Source organism: Mus musculus, chromosome 5, assembly GCF_000001635.26.
Source record: "Mus musculus strain C57BL/6J chromosome 5, GRCm38.p6 C57BL/6J".
Classification (NCBI taxonomy): domain Eukaryota; kingdom Metazoa; phylum Chordata; class Mammalia; order Rodentia; family Muridae; genus Mus; species Mus musculus.
This window is the reverse complement of record NC_000071.6, coordinates 82,246,250-82,274,168: the sequence shown is the minus strand read 5'-3', so window position 1 is coordinate 82,274,168 and position 27,919 is coordinate 82,246,250.

The following is a 27,919-nucleotide window of genomic DNA, read 5'->3' as shown; positions in this document are numbered from 1 at the left end:
ATTGAGAGTTCCTCTTGGAGGATTTTACCTTTGATGAGTATGAAGTGCCCCTCCTTGTCTTTTTTGAATAATTTGGGTTGGAAGTCAATTTTATATATTATATATTTTAGATATTAGAATGGCTACTCCAGCTTGTTTCTTGGTACCATATGCTTGGAAAATTGTTTTCCATCCTTTTACTCTGAGGTAATGTCTGTCTTTATCCCTGAGGTGGGTTCCCTCTAAGCAGCAAAATGTTGGGTTCTGTTTGTGTAGCCAGTCTGTTAGTCTATGTCTTTTTATTGGGGAATTGAGTCCATTGATGTCAAGAGAAATCAAAGTAATTATTGCTTCCTGTCATTTTTTGTTGTTAAAGTTGGGAATCTGTTCTTGTGGCTCTCTTCTTTTAGTTTTGTTAAAGGATTACTTTCTTGCTATTTCTAGGGTGTAGTTTCAGTCTTTGTGTTGGTGTTTTCCCTTCATTATCCTTTAAAGGACTGGATTCATAGAAAGATATTGTGTGAATTTGGTTTTGTCATGGAATGCTTTGGTTTCTCCATCTATGGTAATTGAGAATTTTTCTGGGTATAGTAGCCAGGGCTAACATTTGTGTTCTCTTAATGTCTGTATAACATCTGTCCAGGATCTTCTGTCTTTCAAAGTCTCTGGTGAGAAGTCTGGAGTAAATCTAATAGGTCTGCCTTTATATGTTACTTGACCTTTTTCCCTTACTGCTTTTAATATTCTGTCTTTATTTAGTGCATTTGTTGTTCTGATTATTATGTGTCGGGAGGAATTTCTTTTCTGGTCCAGTGTATTTGTAGTTCTGTAGGTTTCTTGAATGTTCATGGGCTTCACTTTTTTTTAGGTTTGGGAAGTTTTCCTCTATAATTGTGTTGAAGATATTTGCTAGCCATTTAAGTTGAAAATCTTCATTCTCATCTACTACTATTATCTGTAGGTTTGGTCTTCTCTTTGTGTCCTGGATTTCCTGGATGTTTTGAGTTAGGATCCTTTTGCATTTTGCATTTTCTTTGATTGTTGTGCTGATGTTCTCTATGGAATCTTCTGCACCTGAGATTCTCTCTTCCATCTCTTGTATTTTGTTGCTGATGCTCACATCTATGGTTCCTGATTTCTTTCCTAGTTTTTCTATCTCCAGAGTTGTCTCCCTTTGGGCTTTTTTCATTGTTTCTACTTCCCTTTTTAGGTCTTGGATGGTTTTGTTCAATTCCATTTTCTTTTTGGTTGTGTTTTCCTATAATTCTTTAAGGAATTTTTGTGTTTCTTCTACCTGTTTAGCAGTGTTTGCCTGTAGTTCTTAAAAGTCTTTTACCTGTTTAGCAGTGTCCTATAATTCCTTGAGGGATTTTTGTGTTTTCTCTTTAAGGGCTTCTACCTATTTAGCAGTGTTCTCCTTTATTTCTTTAAGTGAGTTATTAATGCCCTTCTTAAAGTATTCTACCACTATCCTGAGATATGATTTTAAAACTGTGTTTTGCTTTTAAGGTTTGTTGGGGTATCCAGGACTCATTGTGGTGGGCGTACTGGGTTCTGCTGATGCCCAGTGGTCTTGGTTTCTATTAGTAAGATTCTTATATTTGCTTTCACCATCTGGAAATCTCTGGTGTTAATGTTCAAGCTGTCTCTGGTTGGAGCTTGATCCTCCTATGATCCTGTTAACCTCTGTTAGCACTCCTGGGAGTCCAACTCTCACCTGAGTTCCAGTGGTCAGAGCACTCTCTTCAGGTAAGCTCTCCTCTTGCAGGACAGGTTTCCAGCAGTCTGGAATTCTGATCTATCTCCTGAGTTCTGGGGTCAGAACCCTCCCTGTAGGCAGACTCTCCTCTAGCAAGGAATGTGCCCAGGTGTCTGGGTTTCAGTTCTGCCTCCTGGCTGAGGATGAAGGCCCGATGGGACCCTGACCAAGAAGCTCTGTTGTTTCTATCGCTCATGTGCTCTCAGGTGATCAAGAGGTCCTGGGTGTGCTAGGGGTCCTCCTGTGGCATGGAGAGTCCTCTGGTGTTCTAGAAGCCCTCGGCTGGGTTGATGCAGAAGATGGCAGGGCTGGCCTCAACCTGGATGGATCCCAGCCTCTGGTCGGGTGGGGTTCCTCAGTCCCTGTTCCTGCTGGCACAAGATTCTTTGGAGCTGATGTTGCATTCCACTCACTTGTGATCCTTAGGTAATCCCGAGGTCCTGTGGTGTGGAGAGCACTCTGGAGCCCTTAGCGGCCTCTGCTGGGCTCAGAAGGAAGATGGTGGGGGTCAGCATAATACTCTTAGTTTATTCTTTGTAACTCTCTCATTTATTTTCTTTATATTTATTAAATTATTTACTCACGAGCAATTCATCCATTGCTCTGTAAAATAAAATGACATTAAGAAAGTAACAATGTGGCATTAAAAAATTTAGAGAATAAAGCAACTTTATTCTTTATTTCCTAAAAATTATAAATGGCATTTTCCTTTAAGAAAAAAAAAAAAAAACTAATAAAACAACAAAAAGACAAAAAACTACCCCTGACAAGAAGTAGATAAATGTCTTTGCTGCTAAATTTGAAGACTTGAGTTGAATTTTGAACTCTAAATGGTGAAAGAAGAAGACCATCTGCAAGATATTCCATGATCTTGACAGACATCTTATGGCTTTCTCACCTCTACAAACCCCACACTAATGAAGGAATAAATACACTATAAATAAAAACAAAAACTAGTTTAAAATGAAACATAACATTGAGAAAGGTAATGGGACATTCCATTCTGTTTAAAAAAAAAAAACAAACTTATAATTGTATCATTTTACCCTTTCCATTTTCTCCCTGCACCCCACATTTCTCCCTCTAATCCCTCAAACTCATGGCCTTTTTAAAACTATTGTTACATGTATATATGTATACATATGTGTGTACATATTCATTTACAAATGCATTCATTTGGAAATACAGAAATATAAACTGATTCATCCACATGATGCTTTCCTTACGCAAGTGATTTCATTGATGACCACTTGCTACTGGATAACCAAATCGGAAACACTACCTGGGGAAAAGGATTTCTACCATTTTCATCAATCCTCAGTTGCCAAAAGTTCTTTGTGTAAAGTTGAGACTCTAAGATCTTTCTTACTTCCACAATAGCATGTCTCCGGATGCTCTTATTGTGCAGTTCTTTTGCAGGCAGCTGTGGTGATTAGAGTTCATGTGTTAAGCCTCCCTGGCATTTCTAGGAGACACAAAGTCACAGAAAGCTTCCTATTTTTCTGCCTTGAAGTTTCTTTTAATTTTATTGTATTGACTTAGGTATATAAATTGTGTTGTTTAAAAAAAAGAAAGATAAATAAATAAATAAATAAATAAATAAATAAATTGTGTTGTAGATGTACAGGTTATAACTGGGCAACACAGGAATTCTTGTTTTCTGTATTTTAAGCAATATTGGCTTTCTGCAATGGTTCTTGTCTTTTGAAAGAGGGAAACTTGATGAGGAGTCAAGACTCTACTTATATTTATCCAATGATATCATATAAATATCTAAAATTTAGTTAGGGATAACTAGGGTTTAGTGAAGTAGCTATTTCAGATTTTCATTCAAAGTCCATGATTTCACCTTGCCTAAGTTGTTAACTAGGTTTCCTCCAGCAGTGATGGTTTAATTCTTGTACAATTGAAGAACTCTTGGCTATCATAAATGAATGCATGTTATTAATGATTCTTTAGTACTATCACATTATGCTTGCCATAGGTGTTATGAGAAAGAAGCACTATCAGTTCCTTCTTTTCTTGTAAGTTTGTCTGACACTTAGTGGGATCAAAAAAACTAGCCCTCACGGAGATTTTGAGGTCAGATCTAGTTTGGGTCTACTGGTCATTGTGTGAGAAGTACACGGTATCTTCAAAAATAGATGTTCACGGTCCATGCCAGTAGGAAACTAAAGGTAAGAACAATAGACTTTAATACATTTAGAATATTTTGGAAACCCTGACCAACATTATAAAAGGCTTCACATGCCTGACACTGGATTATTGTTAGATAGTCTACAGCTTTTTCATTTGTTTTTTAATTATTTTTTTTTAATTTTTATTTTTAAATAAACTAATATAATTTATTTTAAAAATACAATTCTTTAAGTTGTATAGTTAATGATGACATTTAAGTCATCAAAATAGTTAAATGCCTCTTAAATATACATGATATCTTCTGAGCTAAAAGTAATATGCACTCAACCACCTTGTAAAATATATTTGAAACATTAAACATGATAGAAGTAGAAAAATATCTCTTATTAAGTCTTTTATTAAAGGAAATTGTGACAAGTTCCTGATTAGACAGAAACCATTCCATCTCCAAGGGAGAATACTCAACGTAACTGTTGCTTCGTAGAATGAATTGGGTGGTGTTCCTTTTGTTTCTATTTTGTGGAATAATTTGAAGAGTATTGGTATTAGGCCTTCTTTGAAGGTATGAAAGAATTCTGCACTAAATCCATCTGGTCCTTGGCTTTATTTGGTTGGGAGACTTTTAATGACTACTATTTCTTTAGGAGTTATGGGACTGTTTAAATGTTTTAGCTGATCCTGATTTAACTTTGGTATTTGGCATCTGTCTAGAAAATTTCCCATTTCATTCAGGTTTTCCAGTTTTGTTGAATATAGGCTTCTGTAGTAGGATCTAAAGTTGTTTTTGTTGTTGTTGTTGTTGTTGTTTTTAATTTTCTCAGTTTCTGTTGTTATTTCTCCCATTTCATTTCTGACTTTGTAAATTTGTATTTTATCTCTGTGCCCTCTGGTTAGTCTGGCTAAGGGTTTATCTATCTTGTTGATTTTCTCAAAGAACTAGCTCCTGGTTTGGTTGATTCTTTGAATAGTTCTTTTTGTTCCCACTTGGTTGATTTCAGCCTTGAGTTTGATTATTTCCTGCTGTCTACTCCTCTTGGGTGAATTTGCTTCTTTTTGTTCTAGAGCTTTCAGGTGTGCTGTCAGACTGCTAATGTGTGCTCTCTCTAGTTTCTTTTTGGCAGCACTCAGAGCTATGAGTTTTCCTCTTAGGACTGCTTTCATTGTGTCCCATAATGGGTATGTTATGCCTTCATTTTCATTAAATTCGAAAAGTCTTTAATTTCTTTTTTACTTCCTTGACTAATTTATCATTGAGTAGAGCATTGTTCAGCTTCTATGTGAATGTGGGCTTTTGCTGTTTTTGCTGCTTTTGAAGAACATAGTACATGGTGATCTGATAGGATGCATGGGATTATGTCAATTTTCATATATATATATGCTGCTTTGTGACAGATTATATGGTCATATTTGAAGAAGGAAATGTAAGGTGCTGAGAAGAAATTATATTCTTTTGTTTTATGATGAAATGTTTTTATAGATATCTGTTAAACCAACTTAGTCCATAACTTCTGTTAGCTTCAGTGTGTCTCTATTTAGCTTGTGTTTCCATGATCTTTCCATTAATAAGAGTGGAGCATTGAAGTCTCCCACTAATATCGTATGAGGTACAATGTGTGCTTTGATCTTTAGTAGAGCTTCTTTTATGCCTTTGCATTTGGAGCATAGATGATCAGAATTGAGAATTTTTCTTGGTCTTGGTAGATTTTTCCTTTGATAAGTATGAAGTGTCCTTCCTTATCCGTTTTGATAACTTTTGGTTGAAAGTTTAATTTATTCGATATTAGAATGGCTACTCCAGCTTGTTTTGGAGACCATAAGCTTCAAAAACAATTTTCAGCCCTTTACTCTGAGGTAGTGTCTTTCTTTGACACTGAGGTGTGTTTTCTGTATGCAGTAAAGTGTTGGGTCCTATTTACATATCCAGTCTGTTATTCTGTTATTGGGGAATTGTGTTCACTGATATTAAGAGATATTAAGGAATAATGATTGTTGTTTCCTGTTATTTTTTTATGCTATTTTTGTGTTTGTGTGGCTATCTTTGTTAGGGTTTGTTGAAAGAAGATTACTTTCAAGCTTTTTCTAGGGAGTAGTTTCCCTCTTTGTGTTGGAGTTTTCCATCTATTATCCTTTGTAGGGCTGGGTTTCTGGAAAGATATTGTGTACATTTGTTTTTGTCATGGAATATCTTGGCTTCTCCATCTATAAAAATTGAGAGTTTTTCTGGGTATAGTAGCCTGGGCTGACATTTGTGTTCTCTTAGGGTCTGTGCAGCATCTGCCCAGGATCATGTAGCTTTCATAGTCTCTGGTGAGAAGTCTGCTTTAATTCTGATAGGTCTGTCTTTATATGGTACCTGACCTTTTTCCCTTACTGCTTTTAATATTCTTTCTTTCTTTTGGGCATTTGGTGCTTTGACTATTATGGGATAGGAGGAATTTCTATTCTGTCAAATCTATTTGGATTTCCTTAGGCCTCTTATATGTTTATGGTCATCTCTTTCTTTAGGGTAGGGAAGTTTTCTTCTATAGTTATGTTGAAGATATTTACTGGTCCTTTAAATTGGGAATCTTCATTCTCTTCTACACCTATTGTCCTTAGGATTGGTCTTCTCATTATATCCTGGATTTCCTTGATGTTTTGGGTTAGGATCCTTTTACATTTTTCATTTTCTTTGACTGTTGTGTTAGTGTTTTCTATGGTCTCTTTTCCACCTGAGATTCTTTCTTCTATGTCTTGTATTCTGTTAGTATTACTTGCATTTATGATTCCTGATCTCTTTCCTAGGTTTTCTATCTCCAGGGTTATCTCCCTTTGTGAATTCTTTATTGTTTCTGTGTACATTTTTAGATCCTGAATAGTTTTGTTTAATTCCTTCACCTGATTCATAGTGTTTTCCTGCAACTCTTTAAGGGATTTTTTTGTGTTTCCTCTTTAATGGCTTCTAGCTGTTTACCTGTGTTCTCTTGTATTTCTTTAAGGAAGTTATTTATGTCCTTAAAGTTCTCTATCATCATTATGAGATGTGATTTTAAGTCAGTGTCCTGCTTTTCTGATGTGTTGGGGTATCCAAAGCTTACTGTGGTGGGAGAACTGTGTACTGATGATGTCAAGTAACCTTGGTTTCTGTTGCTTATGTTCTTGCCCTTGCCTCTGACCATCTGGTTATCTCTTGTGTTAGATGTTCTTGCTATCTCTGACTGTAGCTTGTCCCTCCTACAAGCCTATGTGTCAGAACTCCTGGGAGATATGTTCTTCCTGGGAGGAATTTGCTTATCAAGTGCTATGACACAGGATCAGCCCCAGGCACAGACAGAAATTGGAAGCATTCTGTCTCAGGCTGCTCCTTGGTTCATGTGTCCTAGGGGCTTAGGGTAGGTCCCTCTGAGGAGAAATGGTAGTCTTACCTGTTCTCACAGGCTTGTCAGCACTCCTGGGAGTCTGACTCTCTCCCAGTGATATATGGGAATGGAGAGCTGTGGCACAGGATTAGCTCTGGATGCTGTGGCACAGGATCAGCACAAGGTGTAGATGGAAACCAGAAGGCAATCTACCACCTTTTGAGAGAACAGTAGTAATCATACAATGGGAGTTTATATTTGAATGATTTAGAAGAAAAGATATTTTGCTTTCATCAAAGTACATATGATGAGTAAATATTTAACATGTTGAAGACATCCTACCAATCAAAACAATTTATTTTGAGTGGGGTGGAATTTTAAGAACCAGAGGAACAAGGAGTTAATTAGATTTTCTGGGTTTAGCTTATGACATCCTTTGGAGACACAATCTCACAGCTAATTAACTCCCTGTTCCTTGGATTATTACAATATTCCCATCCCTATCTTGTTGTGGTGGTGATAAAATATAGGTATACCAAAATTTATCAACCTAATTGTTTTGAAGTATACTATTTCTGTGTAGGAAATGCACAGTGCAAGACTATTACCACTATTTCCATGTTAAAAATATACTCCTCCCTGATGATTCATGACTTAATTGTTTTTTTTCTTAATTGTTGCTTATATGTGTAGATATGAATTTACTAATATAGCCCTAAATATAGCCAAACCTGTCTGTATACTGTTACTCTTATGTATCTTCTTAGGGCTAATGATTTGCTATTGAATAACCTATTTATATATTATTCTTCACTGAAGACAACAAATTTTTTCTTGTCACTGCATTTCATAATTGATGATCTTTGATGTTTCTTGGGCTTTACATTATCTATTTTAATGTCTAGTGTTGTTGTCCTTGTTCAACTCATGTTGAAGCAGTCATGTTGAAACTCTCTGTGTATAGCTTCTGATATCCTTAGGAGACACTATCTCATAAGCTAATTAAATCTCTGTTCCTGTGGCTCTTACAGAATTCCTGCCTCTTTCATGCAAAGTGACTCCCAAGCCTTCAACCGTTCTGCTATTTATTGTTCAACAAACATTTCAGGATTTGTCTCTTTATTTTTACTCTTTTGCTATAGTTAATATAGAATGTCAAAAATTACATAAAATCTAGATTCATTTTCAGATTTAGAGAAAAAAAAACAGTGGAAGAAAAATTTTTCCTATTTTCTTTACAAATGTATGTCAGCATTTATTCCCAGCTAAATAGACAAAAATTCTAGTGCTGACATAGGGTATACTTTTCCACATTATCTTTGTAAATATGCAAATAACCCTGAAACTTTTAAAAGGATAAGATACTGGGATTCCTCTATATAGTAAATAAAAGCAATAAGCCTCTTGAGAACTGTGTGACTGAAATAATTTTTTTTTTTTTGCTAATAAGACTTTTCATTATATCACTTTTATTTTATCATGACAAATTTCAGATGAATTAATGATGTTTATAATCATTTTGTTCAAAATGTGTATCTAAATTTCAAAGCTAAATGATTTTATAGTTCATCTTAATTGGTTTACCTCCAACTTTTCACTGCCAAAGTGCAATTATCCTCGATAAATGTGCTATTGAAGTGAAAAGGAGAATGAGGACACAATAAGTAGGCTCCCCTTTTTCTAATTTTTGAGATTAAATTCAGATCATGATTAAATTGTAAACTTTTCTTTTCCCTTTCCTTCCTTCAAAAACAACATATGTACAGTTCACATTCTCCTTCAAATCTATGCGCCCTTTATTTTATGTGTATATACATGTGTATTTCTAAATATAACACTGTCAGACTGTACAATGTCACCCATATGTATGATTTCAGAGCTGACTGTTTCTCACAGGACAATTAGTTGGTGTGCTTTTACCATGTCTCCCATTCCCAGTTTTCCATTGGTGCCTGTAGTTCTTTGTGGACAGTTAAAGCCTTCTCTGCTTTCCCCTGTCCTCTTTGGAATGTTTACAGTTGTCAATCTTGTTTAGCTCTCATTTGGGCTTCCTGTTGGTGAGTCTTGGTGTATCTTCTGATATTACTAGGAAACTCAAGCTCACAGAAAACTTTCTGCTCTTCTGTCTCTTACAATCTTTGCATCCCTATTATACAATGCTCACTGAGTCATGGGTGTGAGAATGGTTTTCAGATGTATGCTTCTGGACTCCAATCCAGGACTCTGCAACTTTATTGGTGCTAGTTTTCTGTAGTCTCCATTCATTTGAAAGAGAGGTTTTGTTTTGTTGTTGTTTGTTTGTTTTTTGTTTTTTTATAGGATTGTGTCTTAATTAAAGTTTCTATTGTTGTGAGGAGATACCATGACCATATCAAAAAAAAAAGAAAGAAAGAAAGAAAGAAAGAAAGAAAGAAAGAAAGAAAGAAAGAAAGAAAGAAAGAAAACATTTAATTCGGGCTAGCTTACAGCTTCAGAGGTTAATCAGTTATCATCATTGTAGGAAGCATGGTGGAATAAAGGCAGACTTGGTGCTAGAAAAAGAACAGAAAGTTCTAAATATAGATCTATTGACAGCTGGCAGATATAGAGAGCCACTGGATCTGACTTAAGCTTCTAATCTTCAAAGGCCACCTTGTGTAACACACTTTCTCTAATAAGACCACATCTACTCCAAAAAGACGACAATATTTTCAAATAATGCCACTCCTTATGAGACTACGGTGGCCATTTTCATTCAAACTAGCACAAGGTGAAATTTACACTTATCTGTGAGTGTAATGACAGAGTTGATAGGTAGTTAGATGTTAGGAATATCTAAAATGTACTCTAAATATAAAGGCTTTAGGATAACATCATTTTTGTGTTTTAGTAAAACATATGGGTAACATTATGATTTATTTAAGTAAGTACAAATATATCTATATAACAATGTAACAATATGTAAGTAATATACTTAAAATATTTTATTTAAAATAAAAAATAGTTGTCAAAATAGTAGGCTTAAAGACTGGTCCTCATCTGAATTCACAATAGCTCATCTGCTGGGTCATACATAACACAATTATTGCTATGTTGCTCATGTTCTCTTTTTAATACATATGAATTAATTTCAATATTTCCACATGCTTTGATAATGCATTTCCTTCAGGGTCACTGTATAACTTAAGATTCTAATATTTTATGTGAATGTGTTCATTGTGTCTTTTGTTTACTTTTTCATTGCTTTTATCTGTATTAAATAAATAGAAGATATTTTAAGCACTTTCAAAGAGACTATTTTACATATTTGTGTGATACATGATATACACTATGTAATATCGAAGCACACATGTTTAATAGTAAAGGATAATACTAGCAAATTTCAGAGAGAGAAGCTTAGGCAGAAACATTTTAGCATCAAAGAATAGAAAAAAGGAATGACATCTATTATAATAAATTTGGGTGGAAGTTTTATCTCCTAAATTTACCTATTTAATAGAAATTTTAATAAATATTTTTCTAAAATTAAGGCTTTCAGCCAACTTTTGTTTAATCAATTATGACTTGAAATATAATTTTTGAAAATATTAAAATATTACAACCATTAGCCTAAAACTTGAAATTATTCTAGTGTTTTATTATATAGTTATATACATTTTATCTCTTGTGTGAAATCAACATACCAGCAACTTTAAGATTACATCATTGTATTATTCAGTCTATGTTCTTTACAGTTGCATATAAATGAATCAAATTTCATAGATGTAGTCTCTTCTTCATATTCTCATAGACTCTCTTTGACTGAATAATAAAGACTCAGCTCAGCATCATTATATCCTGAAAGTCTGAAATCTTTAAAAATCAATTTTTTCTCACTTAAGTGTTTTTTTTAAGACTGTATTCTCTCAAGTACACCCATACTTTCCTAGTTGTATATTTAATCCAATGACAGAAATATTTATTAAATTAACTACATTTCAACAGAGAGAAAACAGAGTCTGTCCACTTTATGTCTGAATGAACACTGGTCATCAGAATTCCAATCACCGAACACTCAATGCGCCTGTCATTGACAATGTTGAGAGAATTTACAATTCCACTTTGCACATATAAGCATGATAATGAAAAAGATAATAACCAAAGTAATAAAAATCACATGTTTAAAAAGTATTAATTCTATTGTTGTTTAATTGTATCAGTTTAGCTATGTTAGTAATATACACAGTATGGTATAATATCCTTAAAGAGGAACATATATTTTGAGATATATTTGGAAAGTAGGTTAGAGCTAGTTCCTAGCAAAGTCACACAGAATTCTCTGATGGACTTCCATATCTAATGAGCAGCTGGAGATTTTTAAACCAGGGAGCTATCACTGAAAGGTAACTATTTAGAGCCTTAAATCTTGTCAAGCACTGAAATATATATCTTATATATATAATCTTCTTCCTATCAGTGCTCTTATCAGCAAATAAACATAAGATGATTTTTTATCATTTAATTTTCATGTTTAGAATTTATTTTTTGCTTTCTTTTCATTATTTTCTCAGACAATAACCTAATACCGTCTCTTGACCTTGTTATTACCCACTTACTTATCAAAATATGTACTGGGACATTTCATAAAATATGCATCATATTAAGGGGTTAGAATCTTACATCTGGGATTTTAGGTGAAAATTGGGTAAACCTAAAATAGACTAATAATATATACTAATAAAACTAATAATAAAAATTTATTTCTATTATTCACATAGGAAAATCAAGTCACAAATATGCTAAATATGGGAAATACATGAAAATTACCAAATGTAAATTTCCAATCTCAACACTTGTTTTTCAATGCCTGTGAACTTTTCCAGAATTTTATTTTTATAATGAATTCTTCATTTAGTGTTTGGTTGATTTCAAATGTGCTTATTAGAAGATGTCAAATACAATAGCTCAAATAATAAAACATTAGATGAACTATGGCAATAAGATTAGACAAAAATCTATTCAAATTGCTAAAAAAGGATTAAATCTTTTAATGTGGTTATCCTGATTTCTCTTAAATAGAAATACTATTTTTAAGCTGTGAATGGCTTTAAAGGAAAAAGTCAGTATAGAATGACTACCATTGTTACATTCAGATGTCTCAAAAATCAGAGCTTGGGGAGTTGATACTTTTAGAACTGAAAATGTAATTAAAACTATCTCCCAGTAGATATTTGTTAAAGAAAATATATTTTAGCATTAAATATTCATGAGCAAAGAGTAATTCTCTTTTTATGCTGAACTATTATTATTATGCTTTCAATAGTTACACTTCCAGCGATTGTGTTTTCGTGTCTTCTGTGTTAAACTGTAAGATGCTTTGCTTAGTAGGGTGGAATGCACACAAGCTTTAAGCTATGGTTTTATAATGACACAAATGTTTCCACTGTCTTTAAAATACTTTGGGGAATAGTTAAAACTGCATCATTGACTGATTTAAAAACCAAACTGATGATAACTGTTAATGTGCTCTTTCACATTGCAGCATAGTATGTTATAGGCTCTATAAAAGCTCTCATAGAAAAATCAAATCACACTGTATGGTAAACAGGCTGCATTTTTCTCTAAAGCATGAGACATACAAATTCTAGAAAGTCCCAATAGTTAAATAATGTTCCCTATGTTCAAGAGGGAAAAATCGTATCTGGAAATAATATGAACAAGTCCTTAACATCATCAGACTAAGTAACCATGGCAGCAGTGATCAGAGATAAATGCAAGAACCAAACAATGGAAACCAGTTTTACTAGTGGAAGAAGTAGGTACACAGGATTATTCAAAAATGAAACTCCAGGTATGGAAACTCTTATCAGTGTTATGAGATGATGAAAAAGAATATCATTAGCATTGAGCACATTTTCAGTTCCCATTGCAGGCTTAACTCATGATAAACAGCAAACATTGATGCATATGAATGCTAAAGCTTCCATATATTAGAAGGGTCAGATTACTTGTAACTGGAGTTACAGATATTTGTGAACTATCACATTTGGGTACTATAAACTTATACACAATTACATGCATACATTCAGTCAGTCAAATCATGTTTATTGAGTTCATTGTATATCAAATGTGTCTTAGAAACTATAACTAATATCTGTGAAGAATCATATCGCCTTGTATATGTAACTAAATAAACACTAGGAACTACATTCCTTTCCCCTCTCCACCCTCTTATTATCTTTATACTTCAGTAATTATTCTTAAATTCCAACTGAAGTCTGCGATTAAAGACTTTTTGTTTAATATGGTAATGTATACTAGCTATGAATAACCTGCTGGTTCTATTTGAAACAATAGTTTATGAACTTTCTGTCCAATGCTTATTTGGCTTTTTCATACTCTGTCCCTTTTACAAATTTGTGGTTATTCCCATTTCCATTTAGCTGAAGTAATAGTTTAGGGTGTTATTTTAAACTTTAGCTAATCACCAAAAAGAATGCTTCTTGGTGTGTTGTTGTTGTTATTGTTGTTCTACCAAGAAAAGTAAATTGGAAGTATGTGAATCCAAAAAAAAAAGGAAAGGACAACTTTTTTTTGGCTTATGTTGATCAAAACATTAATATTTGATTGCTGTTTTGAAACAAATGAAAATACATTCAGAATCTGTAAATTTGGGAATGATTATATGGTAAGCCCAAATTCTTTCTTTGCTTACTATATTACTTCTATTTAAATTCAAATAGTTTTTCTTGCCTTACCTCACCCTCTTAAATTTCAGAATGCTTTCAAGTTCAGTAGTGTTCCAAGAGAGGTCATGTGACAACTGAACAAAAGGGGCAGCCTTGATGTCAGTCTGCATTGCTTGTGGATCCTGCTTCCTGGTAGAAGTACTTTCAGCAGCTGGCACTCAACAAGTGATCAGACCACACAATGCTAATTTTGTTGTTGGTGCTGCTGCTGCTACTGTTGTTGTTGTTGTTGTTGTTGTTGTTGTTGTTGTTGTTGTTGTTGTTTCCCGGCTCCTTGCTGGCAGGTACAGGAAAGATGAGAGGTTCTGATCCAGCAGGGGTCTCTCTGGGGCTGAGTGAGAGAGAGAGTGTTGATGGCCCAAAAGAAACACACCCAGGCCTGGAGTCTGTCAATGCAGGAACTCAATTTTATGGCATCAACCTCTCACTTATATAAGTTCAGGAACATAGGGAGGGAGACTTTTGATCAGGTAAGATGATGTAGGAAGTCGAGAATGGTGACAGAGGGTATAGAGTGACTGACAGGGCCAATGGCAAAGCTCTACATCAGCAATAGTGGGGAAGAGGCAGGAACAAACAAGTCTTGCTGAGTCATCAAGATAGGGAAGTGATTGAGAAAGATCTCAACACTTGAACCAGGCTTAGACTCTCCCACAAAGCCATAGAAACTCTGGTTTGTCCTCAAGGCCCAAACCAGGGCCAACAGTTATTGCTTTGTTTCTTTTGTTTTCCTCTCTATTTTTAAAAATTTAATATTTGGGAAAGTTACATCATGCACCCCTGATTGAGCTCTCTTCCCAATTCTCCCATGTCCAAGCTCCCTTTCCTGTCATTCTCCCTCAATAACAACAACAACAACAACAACAACATCAATACCAACAACCAAAGTTTGTTTTGTGTTTTCACTGTGAACTCACTGGAGCATGATCAAACTCTTCCTGGCCAGCCTCTAAAGGGAAGGCAAGTCTTTCTCTGCCTGCACCCCAGAGAGAAGCCATCAGCTGTTTAGAGCCTTGGCAGCTCATTGCAAAACAGCCCAATGAGTTTATCAGGTGTGGAGAAATGCAGGGAGGCTCCATGAAAGAGATCAAGAATATGGATACATAGTGGCTCAGAAAAATAATGGCTAAGCATTATAGGAAGAATCAAGCCAGCACCTCTAATTTATGCAAACCTAACCTTGGTCTCTGGAAGAAGCAATTAATACAATTGAGTGTTGTATCATTCCATACTGTATTAGACATAATAATGCTACAAAATTTGATATCAGTCTTACTTTGGTCCCTTCATCATTGGTCCTGGTGACATATTTGATATCAGATTTACCTTGTTCTAGTATTTTGTCACTATGCCTTGATTACTCCCGTTTGGAATGGTAATGCTTATTCCGTGCCTTTCTATGTTCGATGTGTGTAATTTGCTTTTGCCTTTTTAATTTTTATTTTAATTATTTAGTTAATTATTTTATTTATTTATAGGAGTTTACAGTTTACAGGTATTCTTGACTCTCAGAAGAGGTTTTAAACTTTGGACTTTTAAATAGTGTTGATCCTGGAAGACAATGGAGACTTTTGCATTTTGAATTATGGTGTGACCACAAGGTTATGGTACCAAGAATGTGGTAGTTGGAATGAGACTGACCCATATAGACTCATATGATTGAATACTTTATTCCCAAGTCGTGGATCTGTTTAGGATAGACAAGGAAGGATGATCTTGGAAGACTTGTGTTACTGGAGACAGGCTTTGAGTTTTCAAAAATGTGTCCCACTTCCCACGTTACTTTCTCTGTCTCGTGCTTGTGAATTAAGATGCATGTTCTTGGCTGTTCCTGACACTATACTTTTGCTATGACAACATGGACTTTAATCCTATGAAACCATAAGATGAATTAAATGTCATCTTTAAAATTGGCTTGGTCGTGGTTTCTTATCACAGCAATTGAAAAGTAAGTAAGACACTCTCCTAGGCATATACTGTCAGGAGACTGTCTCCTACTCTAGACAGGCTCTCCATTCATCTTTTTCACAAAAGGAGAAACATGAGATCAGCCTAGATGTTAATCAACAGAAAAATGAAATTTTATTTAGCTAGAAAAAGTAAATTATGAAATTTGTGTAAAAATGCATGCCAGGAGCCCTACCATATTCTGCCTGAACCCAGTGGATAGCAGCAAGCCCCCCAGAGCACCCCTAGCACACCCAGGACCTCAGGAACACAGGTGAGTGGAACGCAACATCAGTTCCAAAGAATTCCAGAGGGTCTTGTGCCAGTAGGAACAGGGACAAAGGAACCCCACCTGACCAGAGGCTGGGATCCTTTCTGGTCGGGGCCAGCCCAGCCATCTTTCGCTTGAACCTGGAAGAGGGCTCCAATGCCCCCAGAGGATTCTCCATGCTGCAAGACCCTTAGCACACCCAGGACCTCAGGATCACTGGAAGGCACGTGGGCAGCAGAAGCAACAGAGCTTCTTCGACAGGGTTGCTTCAGGCCTTCATCTTCAGCCAAGAGGTGGAGCTGAGACCCAGACCCCTGGGCACCTTCTTGCAAGAGGAGAGTCAACCTACAGGGAGGGCTCTGACCCCAGGACTCAGGAGGTGGGTCAGAGCTCCAGACTTCTGGGCACTTGCCCTGCAAGAGGAGAGCTTGCCTGCAGAAAGTGCTCTGACCACTGGAACTCAGGTTAGAGTTGGACTCCCAGGAGTGCTGACAGAAGCTAACAGAATCACAGGAGGAAAAGCTCCAGCCAGAGACAGCTAGAACATTAACACCACAGATTACCAGATGGCGAAAGGCAAATGTAATAATCTTACTAACAGAAACCAAGACCACTGGGCATCTTCAGAACCCAGTACACCCACCACAGTGAGTCCTGTATACTGCAACACACCCGAAAAGAAAGACTTGGATTTAAAATCATATCTCATGATGGTGGTAGAAGATTTTAATAAGGGCAGGAGCCACTTAAAGAAACAGAGAAGAACACTGCTAAAAAGGTAGAAGTCCTTAAAGAATTGCAGGAAAACACTGCTAAACAGGTAGAAGTCCTTAAAAAGGAAACACAAAATTCCCTTAAAGAATTACAAGAAAACACAACCAAACAGGTAATGCAATTGTACAAAACCATCCAAGATCTAAAAATGGAAGTAGAAACAATAAAGAAAACACAAAGGGAGACAATTCTGGAGATAGAAATCCTAGGAAAGAAATCAGGAACCATAGATAAGAGCATCAGCAACAGAATACAAGAGATGGAAGAGAGAATCTCAGGTGCAGAAGATTCCATAGAAAACATGGACACAACAATCAAAGAAAATGCAAAATGCAAAAAGATTCTAATTCAAAACATCCAGGAAATCCAGGACACAATGAGAAGATCAACTTCCCTTATGAACATCAATGAAAAAATACTCAATAAAATCCTCGAAAAAACAAATCCAAAAACACATCAAAACAATCATCCACCATGATAATGTAGGCTTCATCTCAGGGATGCAGGGATGGTTCAATATATGGAAACCCATCAGCTTAATCCACTACATAAACTCAAAGACAAAGATCACATGATCATTTCGTTAGATGCTGAGAAAGCATTTGACAAAATCCAATACCCATTCATTATAAAATTCTTAGAAAGATCAGGAATTCAAGGCTCATACCTAAACATAATAAAACCAATATACAGCAAACCAGTAGCCAACATCAAACTAAAGGGAGAGAAACTTGAAGCAATCCCACTAAAATCAGGGTCTAGACAATGCTGCTCACTTTCTTCCTACCTATTCAATATAGTACTTGACGTCCTAGCCCGAGCAATTAGACAACAAAAGGAAATCAAAGGGTTTCAAATTGAAAAGGAAGAAGTCAAAATATCGCTATTTGAAGATGATATGATAGTATATATAAGTGACCCTAAAAATTCCACCAGAGAACTCCTAAACCTAATAAACAGCTTCAGTGCAGTAGCTGCATAGAAAATTAACTCAAACAAATCACTGGCCTTTGTCTACACAAAGGATAAACCGGATGAGAAAAAAATTAGTGAAACAACACCCTTCACAATAGTCACAAATAATCTAAAATAGCTTGGTGTGACTCTAATTAAGGAAGTGAAAGATCTCTACAAAAAGAACTTCAAGTCTCCGAAGAAAGAAATCAAAGAAGATCTCAGAAGATGGAAAGATCTCCCATACTCATGGATTGGCAGTATTTCTTTACTATTGACAATTGGCAGTAACGTTTTGTGAACTTACACTAAATTTTGCTTTATTATTGCCCTATATTCACTTTTCAAAGGGATGAAGACAAATATTTTCTAGTTATTTAAAAATAATTTATTCTATTTTACTATTTCAGTATACTAGCTTTTTAGTTCATTTCTCCTCTCTTTTCTTCAATATTAACAGGTTTGTCCTTTCACTCATTTAATGCTTCATATGCTTGTCTTTAATTAACAACAACGAAAAACAAAAGGCTTTCCTCATTCGTGCCAATCTGTACAAATCATCCTGGGAGCTCCTTAGGAAGCATGTTTTCTTATATATGTCTAGGGTCCAGAGACCAAATCTTCATGGTGTGTCCCACTCCTATAGCTCATGAATCAGGACACAATTACACTCTTAAGGAAAAGAGAGCCCTTGAAAACAGTACACAGAGTTTCTGATGTATTCCCAAGAAATAAATTTAAATATGAATTAGTTTTAAATAGATTTATATTATTAATATGGTGAGGATTAAAATTATTTTTGTAAATGAGTTCCATCTGATAGTATAAATGTTGTTTAATTTGAAGTTTGGTACGCTTATTTGAAACCTTATCAAATTCATGTGACCGGGTGTTCACAACTTTGGAATCAGAAATGAAGGTTGAAAAGAAAATGATTAATGACAAGAAAGATTACTTTTTTATAGTTTCTATGAGAAAACATAGCAGGATTTTGAAAATAAACTAAAAAGTAGATAATTCACTCCTTTTACTCAATTCTCCTAGAGTAACTTCCTTGAAACAATGGACTCTCTCAGCAGTACTTGGAAAAACTGTACTGTAGGCAACCTAAAAGACAGATTTCACAGTACTCTAATTTCCTTAAAAGCATATGAATATACTGAATAGCAAATGAATAAAGCAGTTGAAAGCATTTAAAGTATTATAAATAATCATTTGCTTTAGCAGAACATATCAGGAAACTTAAGTTTTATTTATTTATTTTTTTTAAGTGCACTCAACTCCAAGACACCTTGGATTGGATAGCTCTTCTTTGTCTGGCTGACATTCCGAATCCCTGTAGACGTCTAGAAGGATCTTTGCATTTGGCATCAATTATAGAAAACTGCATATTGAACATACCCTTGCTGTCATTGAATATCTCTAAAGAACAACGTTCTATACACAAACTGGCAAACGTGCACTAAAGGTATTGTTGGTGGTGGTTTGTTTTAATCAACATCAAATAATTTTAATAGTGCTATGAGACTATTTTGTAAAATATATCAAACAATGTAAATAAGTTTGCCTCTTATGAAAATTTTCTTAGTTTTCTGAATTATTGCATATTGCGAATATATTTTATATAATGCATTTTTGGAAAAATTTATAAATTTCCTCTTTGACCAGGGAAAATAGTTTTGTACACAACTATGAAGCATATTGTAATAATTCCTATTTCCAGGCTTTTCTATATCAACATTCTTTGTATTTTTGATTCCCATAAGATTGTTAAAAGAATTTCTACAATTCATTAATTAACTAAGTATTTTCCAGTAGATATGAGTATATATATATATATATATATATATATATATATATATATATATATATTTCCTTTGATTTTAACATATATTTAAATGCTGTATTGACTGATGAACCATAGGTCAGGTATAAAATAATTACAATCATTGCCACGGTTGGGGCCCAGTCAGCCCCCCTCAATCTGTGAGAATCAGAGTCTCAGACAGAAGGGCACGGAGTTGTTGAGGGTGGGGTGACAAACAGACAGAACACAAGGGAGTGTACCGGATCTGAATGTATTGTCCAAATGAACACCAGAATTTTTTATACAGAAGAAAAACAAAAAGCAAGGCAAACACATCCACCAAGTTACAGTGACACCAAACAAAAGGAATGCATGCATCAAAAGATGGCAGGGACCAGACCATGTTTACCACTTAAAATGGAGCCAGGTGAATGCTCTGATGTAATGCTAGTCCATTGTTAAACCCACTGGGGTTCTTTAGTAAATACCTGATTATGCTTTTTCTCTGGGCCTAGTGAAGAAACCTGTACCAGAGGAGTTCCTTTCCACTAACTCTTTCATGGACAACTCACCTATTTGCTAGGCCATTGTGTATTCCCCTGTTTGGGTGAGACTCGGCTATTGTCCTAAGTAATCACTATGCAGACCAGCCCTGAGCTTTTATAGCTCTGTTCTTTGTAATGCCTGATTATTTTCACTGTCTCTACTAGAAGTGAATTTGAATGTTACTGAATAGGTAACATTCTTACTGAATTCCAAGCTCACCATCAGCTTCAAGGATTAGAACACTGGTGGAGGCTTAGCTATAGGTCAAAAATCAATCCTTTAAAGGCACTTATAATAAAACAATACTGAAAGAGAGCACATGGATTCATACACCAGACTAAAGCGGGGACAGAGTTTGAGTGTACAAGCTAAGGGAATGCCAAGGTTCCAGGAGGCATCGTTTTCTTGAAACTCCTCACTTCATGACTGCCTTCAGGCCTTTTTGCTTGTCAAGCAGACTTCACTGGAGTGGGTGTAGCAAGTCATACTGTTTGGCCATCATGTAACATTTCACTCAATATATGTAAAGAGCATTTGTTGTTTTATATGAAGACACTCAAATTATTATTTGATATTCAAAGTCTTATGTGTCAACAACTTTATAAGTATTTGAGCTAGCCCTTTTTTTTCCTCTTTTATTTTTAGGTATTTTCCTCATTTACATTTCAAATGCTACCCCAAAAGTCCCCCATACCCACCCCCCCAATCCCCTACCCACCCACTCCCCCTTTTTGGCCCTGGCGTTCCCCTGTACTGGGGCATATAAAGTTTGCAAGTCCAAAGGGCCTCTCTTTCCAGTGACAGCCCTTTTATATACAGGAAGTCAGACAAAGGAAGAAAATGGGAGTGGATATGTCATTGAGATAAATAGATTTTCTCCAAAAATATGCATTTTTATGTATTTATATATCCAGTAGATAATATTTAAAGCAGATAGGAAAACATTACATCCAAATACATGTTATGATTTTATGTTTTTGATAAGAGGTATGTCATAAAACAGATTTATCTAGTTTCAAAGAAAGTCTAATAGTCCTAATTACTCAAGCATAGCCCAGGGACTTAATGTATGAAGAAGTACTGTGCTTTAACTTAACATGTGCTATTGCCTATTTTGATTACTAAAAGTCTGAAATGTGCCTTTCTAGGAACCACCATGCACCATCCCAGGTAGTTTCAGGTGGGAAAAATATGTTTTTCCACTGCAACAGTTGTACTATAAAAATAGCAAATTAAAAATGGCCATTTGTATTATTGAGAAAAAATATTGTAGAAGTTTGAGTATTCTAGTTTCTTAATGAAATATTGGGTCATAAAGTAATTCTAGCTTCTGCTTTTGACACTAATACATCCATATTGTCCAAGAATTATGGATAGGGTGCTTTTTCAAAAGAATAAATAAAAATAAAAATAAAATATAGGACCAGTTAAATAATACCTATGAATCAAAAATACAATGGTTAGCAAAAGTGAAGGAGGTATAGCAAAAGTTATACCTCTAGTGAAAACACTGTCGGGTTTCCAATGAGACAGAATAAGTTCTAGTTACATTATAGCTACAGAATTAGACATTGTCCTGGCACCTCACATCCAAAAAAAAAAAAAAAATACAGAAAAACATAGCATGGTGTTCATATACTCAGCTGCTCATAAATGTTTGTCAGTCTCATATCTTGTAAAATTAGTGTTTTGTGGGTTTTTTTTTTGTTTGTTTGTTTTTTTTTTTTAGTACTATAACATGGACTGGAGGGATATCCTAGTAGTATACAGCACGTGTTCCACTTTTAGAGAACTTGGTTTTGGTTCATAGAATCCACATGGTGGCTCATAACTGTAAATTCAGTTCTAGGTAATCCTACACCAATTTATGACCTTCTATAATGGATAGCACACAGACATAGCTGTAGTAAAGCACCTATATAAACATAACTAAAAATAAATTTAAGAAGCATCTTTCTAAAACATGACTGAAACAATGTAATTATTTTCTCTTTCAAATTAGGCACTTAACCCTATGGACGAAAATAATGTTTTTTTTTTTTTTCTTTCAAGACATGGGGCTACCAATGCCCTGGTACAGGACATGGGGTGCAAAATTTCATGAGTTCACCTGTATTTTTTTATTAGATATTTTCTTTACTTACATTTCAAATGTTATCCCCTTTCCTAGTTTCCCCTCTGAAAATCCCCTATCCCCTCATCCCTCACTCTCTCTCCTCTCTCTCCTCTCTTTCCTCTCTTTCTCCCTCCTCTCTCTCTTTCTCCCTCCTCTCTCTCTCTCTCTCTCTCTCTCTCTCTCTCTCTCTCTCTCTCTCTCTCTCTGTCTCTCTCTCTCTCTTTCTTGCCCTTGCTTCTGCATAACTTGGACTAACATACCAAGTAAAATGTCCATATGATTCTATCTTCATAAATAGAAATACTTGTCCTGTAATTAAAGGGTAATATGTACATTTTCTCTAAAGTTGTGTTTAACACAAAGACACAATAACCCATGCAGCTACTTGTTGTAGTAAAACTATAAAATGAAGCCTTAATTTAAAAAAAAATTACATCATATGTATTTACATGTACAGAACAGGTGCATATATATGTTTCTAATATATAACTACAACATAATCAGTTGATATGTTATTTGTGTTTGTATAGATTTAAAACACAAGTTTTGAAAAAGTATTGCCATCCTGTGTCAAAGATTATGAATATTGATCATATTAAGAAGCCAAGATGATTAGATAATTTCTAAGCAAGTAACCAGTAGATTATGAATTTCATGGTTACCTAGGATCATAGCTGTTTTTCATGTAGATTAAGGGACAATAAGGACATAAAATTAATGATCTCTTAAACAAATAGGACTTGTCACATAGGTCAGAAGATCTCGAGTCTAGATGGGAGTAGCATTTGTTAAGAAAAAGATAAATCTGGAAATTAAATGAGCCAAATAATTACACGTATTAAGTGCTTATATCATGTCAGTATATTATCTAAGGATACTACAGATACTATATATGAGCTTTGAAATAATAATTATTGATACAAGTTAATTCCTACTTGTAGATAAAAAGTATAGGCCTATAGAGACAACATTCTCAAATACAGTCACAATGCCATAATTTAAATTTACACCTGACTGATTTGATAAATTTGAGCTTCTACATTTAGTGTATATATACACATGTATTGCTAAGTTTGCAATTATTTTCCTGTGTGATTTTTATTAACATAATATACACCAAAATAATATCAATAGTTGGATATATCATCCTGAATGTGGTAACCCAATCAGAAAAGAATACACGTGGTATATATGCACTCACTAATATGTTGATATAAACCCAGAAGTTCAGAAGATACAATTCACAAACCACATGAAACTCAAGAAAAAGGAAGACCAAAATGTTGACACTTCTAACCTTCTTAGAAGGTAGAACAAAATACCCATGGAAGGAGTTACAGAGACAAAGTGTGGAGCAGAGACTGAAGGAATGACCATCCAGAGACTGCCCCAGCTGGCGATCCATCCCATATACAATCACCAAACCCAGATACTTTTGTGGAGGCTAACAAGTGCTTTCTGACAGAAGCCTGTTATATCTGTCTATGGAGAGGCTCCACCAGTGCCTGACAAATACAGAAGTGGATGCTCTCAGCCATCCATTGAACTGAACATAAGGTCCCCAATGGAGGAGTTAGAGAAAGGACCTAAGGAGCTGAAGGAGCTTAAAGCCCCATAGGAGGAACAACAATATGATCCAACCAGTAACACCAGACCTTCCAGGGACAAAAACCACCAGCCAAAGAGTACACATGGTGGGACTCATGGTTCCAGCTGCAAATGTAGCAAAGGATGGGAGGAAAGGCCCTTGGTCCTGTGAAGGTTCTATGCCCCAGTGTAGGGGAATGTCTGGGCCAGGAAGCAGGTGTGTGTGGGTTGGTGATCAGGGGGAGGGAAAGAGGATAGTGAGTTTTTGGAGGGGAAACCAGGAAAGAGAACAACATTTGGAATGTCAATAAAGTAAATATCTAATTAAAAAAGAAAAAAAATGAAATATCTGATTTTCACATGACAGAAAAAATATTTTTAAGAATTCCTAGAGACTGTCATATCCAGGGATCCATCCCATAATTAGCCTCCAAACGATGACACCATTGCATACACTAGCAAGCCTTTGTTGCAAGGACCATGATATAGCTGTCTCTTGTGAGACTAGGCCAGGGCCTAGCAAACACAGAAGTGGATGCTCACAGTCAACTATTGGATGGATTACAGGGCCCCCAATGGAGGAGCTAGAGAAAGTATCCAAGGAGCTAAAGAGATCTGCAACCCTATAGGTGGAACAACATTATGAACTAACCAGTACCCCAGAGCTCTTGACTCCAGCTGCATATGTATCAAAAGATGGCCTAGTCGGCCATCACTGGAAAGAGAGGCCCATTGGTCAGGCAAACTTTATATGCCCCAGTACAGGGGGACGCCAGGGCCAAAAAATGAGAATGGGTGGGTAGGGGAGTGGGGGGGGGTGTGGGGGACTTTTGGGAAAGCATTGGAAATGTAATTGAGGAAAATACGTAATAAAAAAAAAAGGAAACACATTAAAAAAAAAAAAAGAATTCCAAGATATATGATCAGGAGCAAGGTCAAAAAATAGTTGAACCTGAACACTTTTTGTGCCTTAGAAAACAAAAAAACAATTAATCCATTTGGATGCTTATTTACTCATTGGATATGTATGTGGGGTGCTCAGTATGCACATGTGATGATGTAAGAAATTTCAGAAGATATGTATGAGTTGGATCCATCTTTCTACCATATTGGTTTCAGGGATGGTATACCGATTGGCAGGATTAGACATAAGCAATTGTACTCCCCATGCCATATTTTTGACCAATAAAATAATTTTTAATTTGGAGGAAGAAAGAACACATAAGAATAAAACTGAACATATTAGCTTGATTTTTAGAGTCTTGTTATAAGATGAGAGCAATCAGTACAACCCTCTGTGTCATTGGGTGAATATATTATCTCACTACACATTTATTTATTAATAAACAGTATAGTTATCTCTTAATCACTGCTAATAAAGATTGGTGGGATATATTTTCATGTTATGATATCTTCATATAATTAAAAATAATGGTGTAAGTGGTTAAATAGAAATTAGTTAAAATATTTTGGATTAACTGTGGGATGATGAAATCTACACAGTAAACTGAAGAACTTGTCTATAAGGGTCATGTCAGAGGATCCTGAAGTCTACATACATGGCATGAAAGTGGAGGTCGTACTTTAAATATAAAAATAAATATAATCAACTAGTACATATCAATTGTCTGTTGTATACATTTTCATCTGTACATCAAAAAACAAAATGATCTGCCAAGAAACTATAGATTCTATAACCTAAAACAGAAAGTTTATTTTACCATATCAGACTAAGCAATTTGAATTGACACTCCTGATGAAAGTAGCCCAAAATACAAACAAGAGAAAGTATATATTCTTGAAATATTTAATAAACTTAAAAATGAGGAAAGAAATTCTAGAAACAAACAAGATTCAGAAGAATAAAGTATGTGTGTATGTATAAAGGATGGGCTGTATGTAAGTCTCAGTATTTTTCAGTACATGCCCACTACTTTCTCACTAACAAAACGAGATAATTCCAAGAATCTGAACAGCATATTGATGCTCACAATAAATTGAGCCAAGTATTGGCCAATGTGTGGGAGTATCCAAACTGCAACCACTCAAGAAAAGCCGCTCTAATAGATTTGTGTCTAAGAGAGCAGAAGGACCCAGAAGGAGTCCCTTTGAAAAATTAAAGTTTAAAATAATCTCAATGGATATGTTTAAAAAAAAACATTTAGATACTTTCTAAACACAGTAAAGATATTTCCTCAAAGAACCTACTAAACCCACACCTTCAAACAGTCATAGTACTGTTATGTATAATTATTGACTATCAATGAAAATTAAGCTCCCAATAGACAAAATTTTTAGTAGTAAAGCAATAGGCAGTAAACTTACAACAAACTGATTTGAACAATAACTTCTGAGAAAAAAATCTGAAATAAATTATGCTGAACATATCTGCTATGTTGGAAAACACAATTAAGAATTCAAACATGAAATTTGAAATTGAAAACAAGTTAAAAATTGCTGAAAAGCAAAACAACTGGGTTGAAATTTTAGTTCAGTAAACCATATTAAAGTTACATTAAAAAATAGTCAACAAGGGTACATAAACTAGACCAGCTGAATAACAAATTCACAGAAAAGGTGGAAGCAAAGGAGTCAAGAGGATATGGCAGTGTTGGACACACACCGCATCCCTCTAACTATAAAGAAGCAATTCCCAATAGAGATGCAGAAAAGAGTGAAAACTCAAGAAAGAATAAATTCAAGAAAGAGAAATAAAGTAGAGGTTGTATGTGTTTTGGCCTTTGATAATCTTAAAGCATTTTTCTTACTATCCTTGTTAAGTACTAAATAAATAATGTTCCTCCTTCCTCTTTCTGCTTTTTCTGTTTACCTATTCTTAAATTTTTGATCACTTCAAAAGTACTTCTTGAAAGCCATAAATGCTTGTTTTTCAGTAAACAAAATTTGATTTTTTTTATTTTGATAATTCAAATGTTGCTCTTGGATCTAAGACCCTACAAGCCTATGTTACCCCTCCCTAACCAAAGAAAGACTTTGGCAGACATAAAACAATTTAATATTTTTGTTATTTGCCATATTTCTAATGAAAACATAGCTACATATAAGTTTTAAATAAATGTACAATCATTTCTCAGCCTTTTGGCTAAGACCAAGTGTAAATAAATGCACAATAGCAACATGTAAATTAAAGCCAAAGAAAAGGCACTGGGGTCTGGGAATATGAAAGTAGTATGTGTGTGGGTTTTAGGAGAAATTCATAAGAAATACTGAAATTGTCTAAATTTTACCATAGCTATTAACACAGCCTCAGAATATGTCGAGCTTCTGAAAATGTAGTCTCGTGACATAAAATATTTATACAATAAATACAAAGCTTTGAATTTTATATCCAACACTGAATAAACAAATCAAATAACACACACACAAGTGCATGCACACACACAAAGGAAGTGCCTACTATATTAACTGAACAATAAAAACAATGAACTAACTATCATATATTAAATGATACTATAGGTATTCACACCTTCGTGAGGAAACTAGAGAATACATATGAATAGTGGAAGCAGGGACTTGACATTTTCCACACACAAACAGAGCAATGTACATCCATTTATGCTGCTGGTTTCCTTTTTTTTTTTTTTTTTGTAAAATTATCTCCAGCCGAAGAGGAATCTGAGAAAATATACTCTTGCCTCCTGGGAACAACTGATATTCAACAAAGATCTTGCATGCATAGAGATAATGTATACGACTCCAGTAACATTTATTCCTCCTCATGACACTTCAACTGTCCAGCTACGCTTGCAGACATTGATTATTTTCCCCTGGGTACCCTGGCTCACACTATTGCCTTTGTGCTCCCTTTTATATTCAGAGCCTACAGTTATTACTCCAGTTTTGCTACTTAACTTTTATCATTTATATTTGTTTTAAATTAAGTTTGAAATACGGCAGGCTCATCCTCTTAGAAAGAAGACTCTCTATTGTGCATCCCATAATGAATAATGCTATTTCTACTGCCATTTTTAATA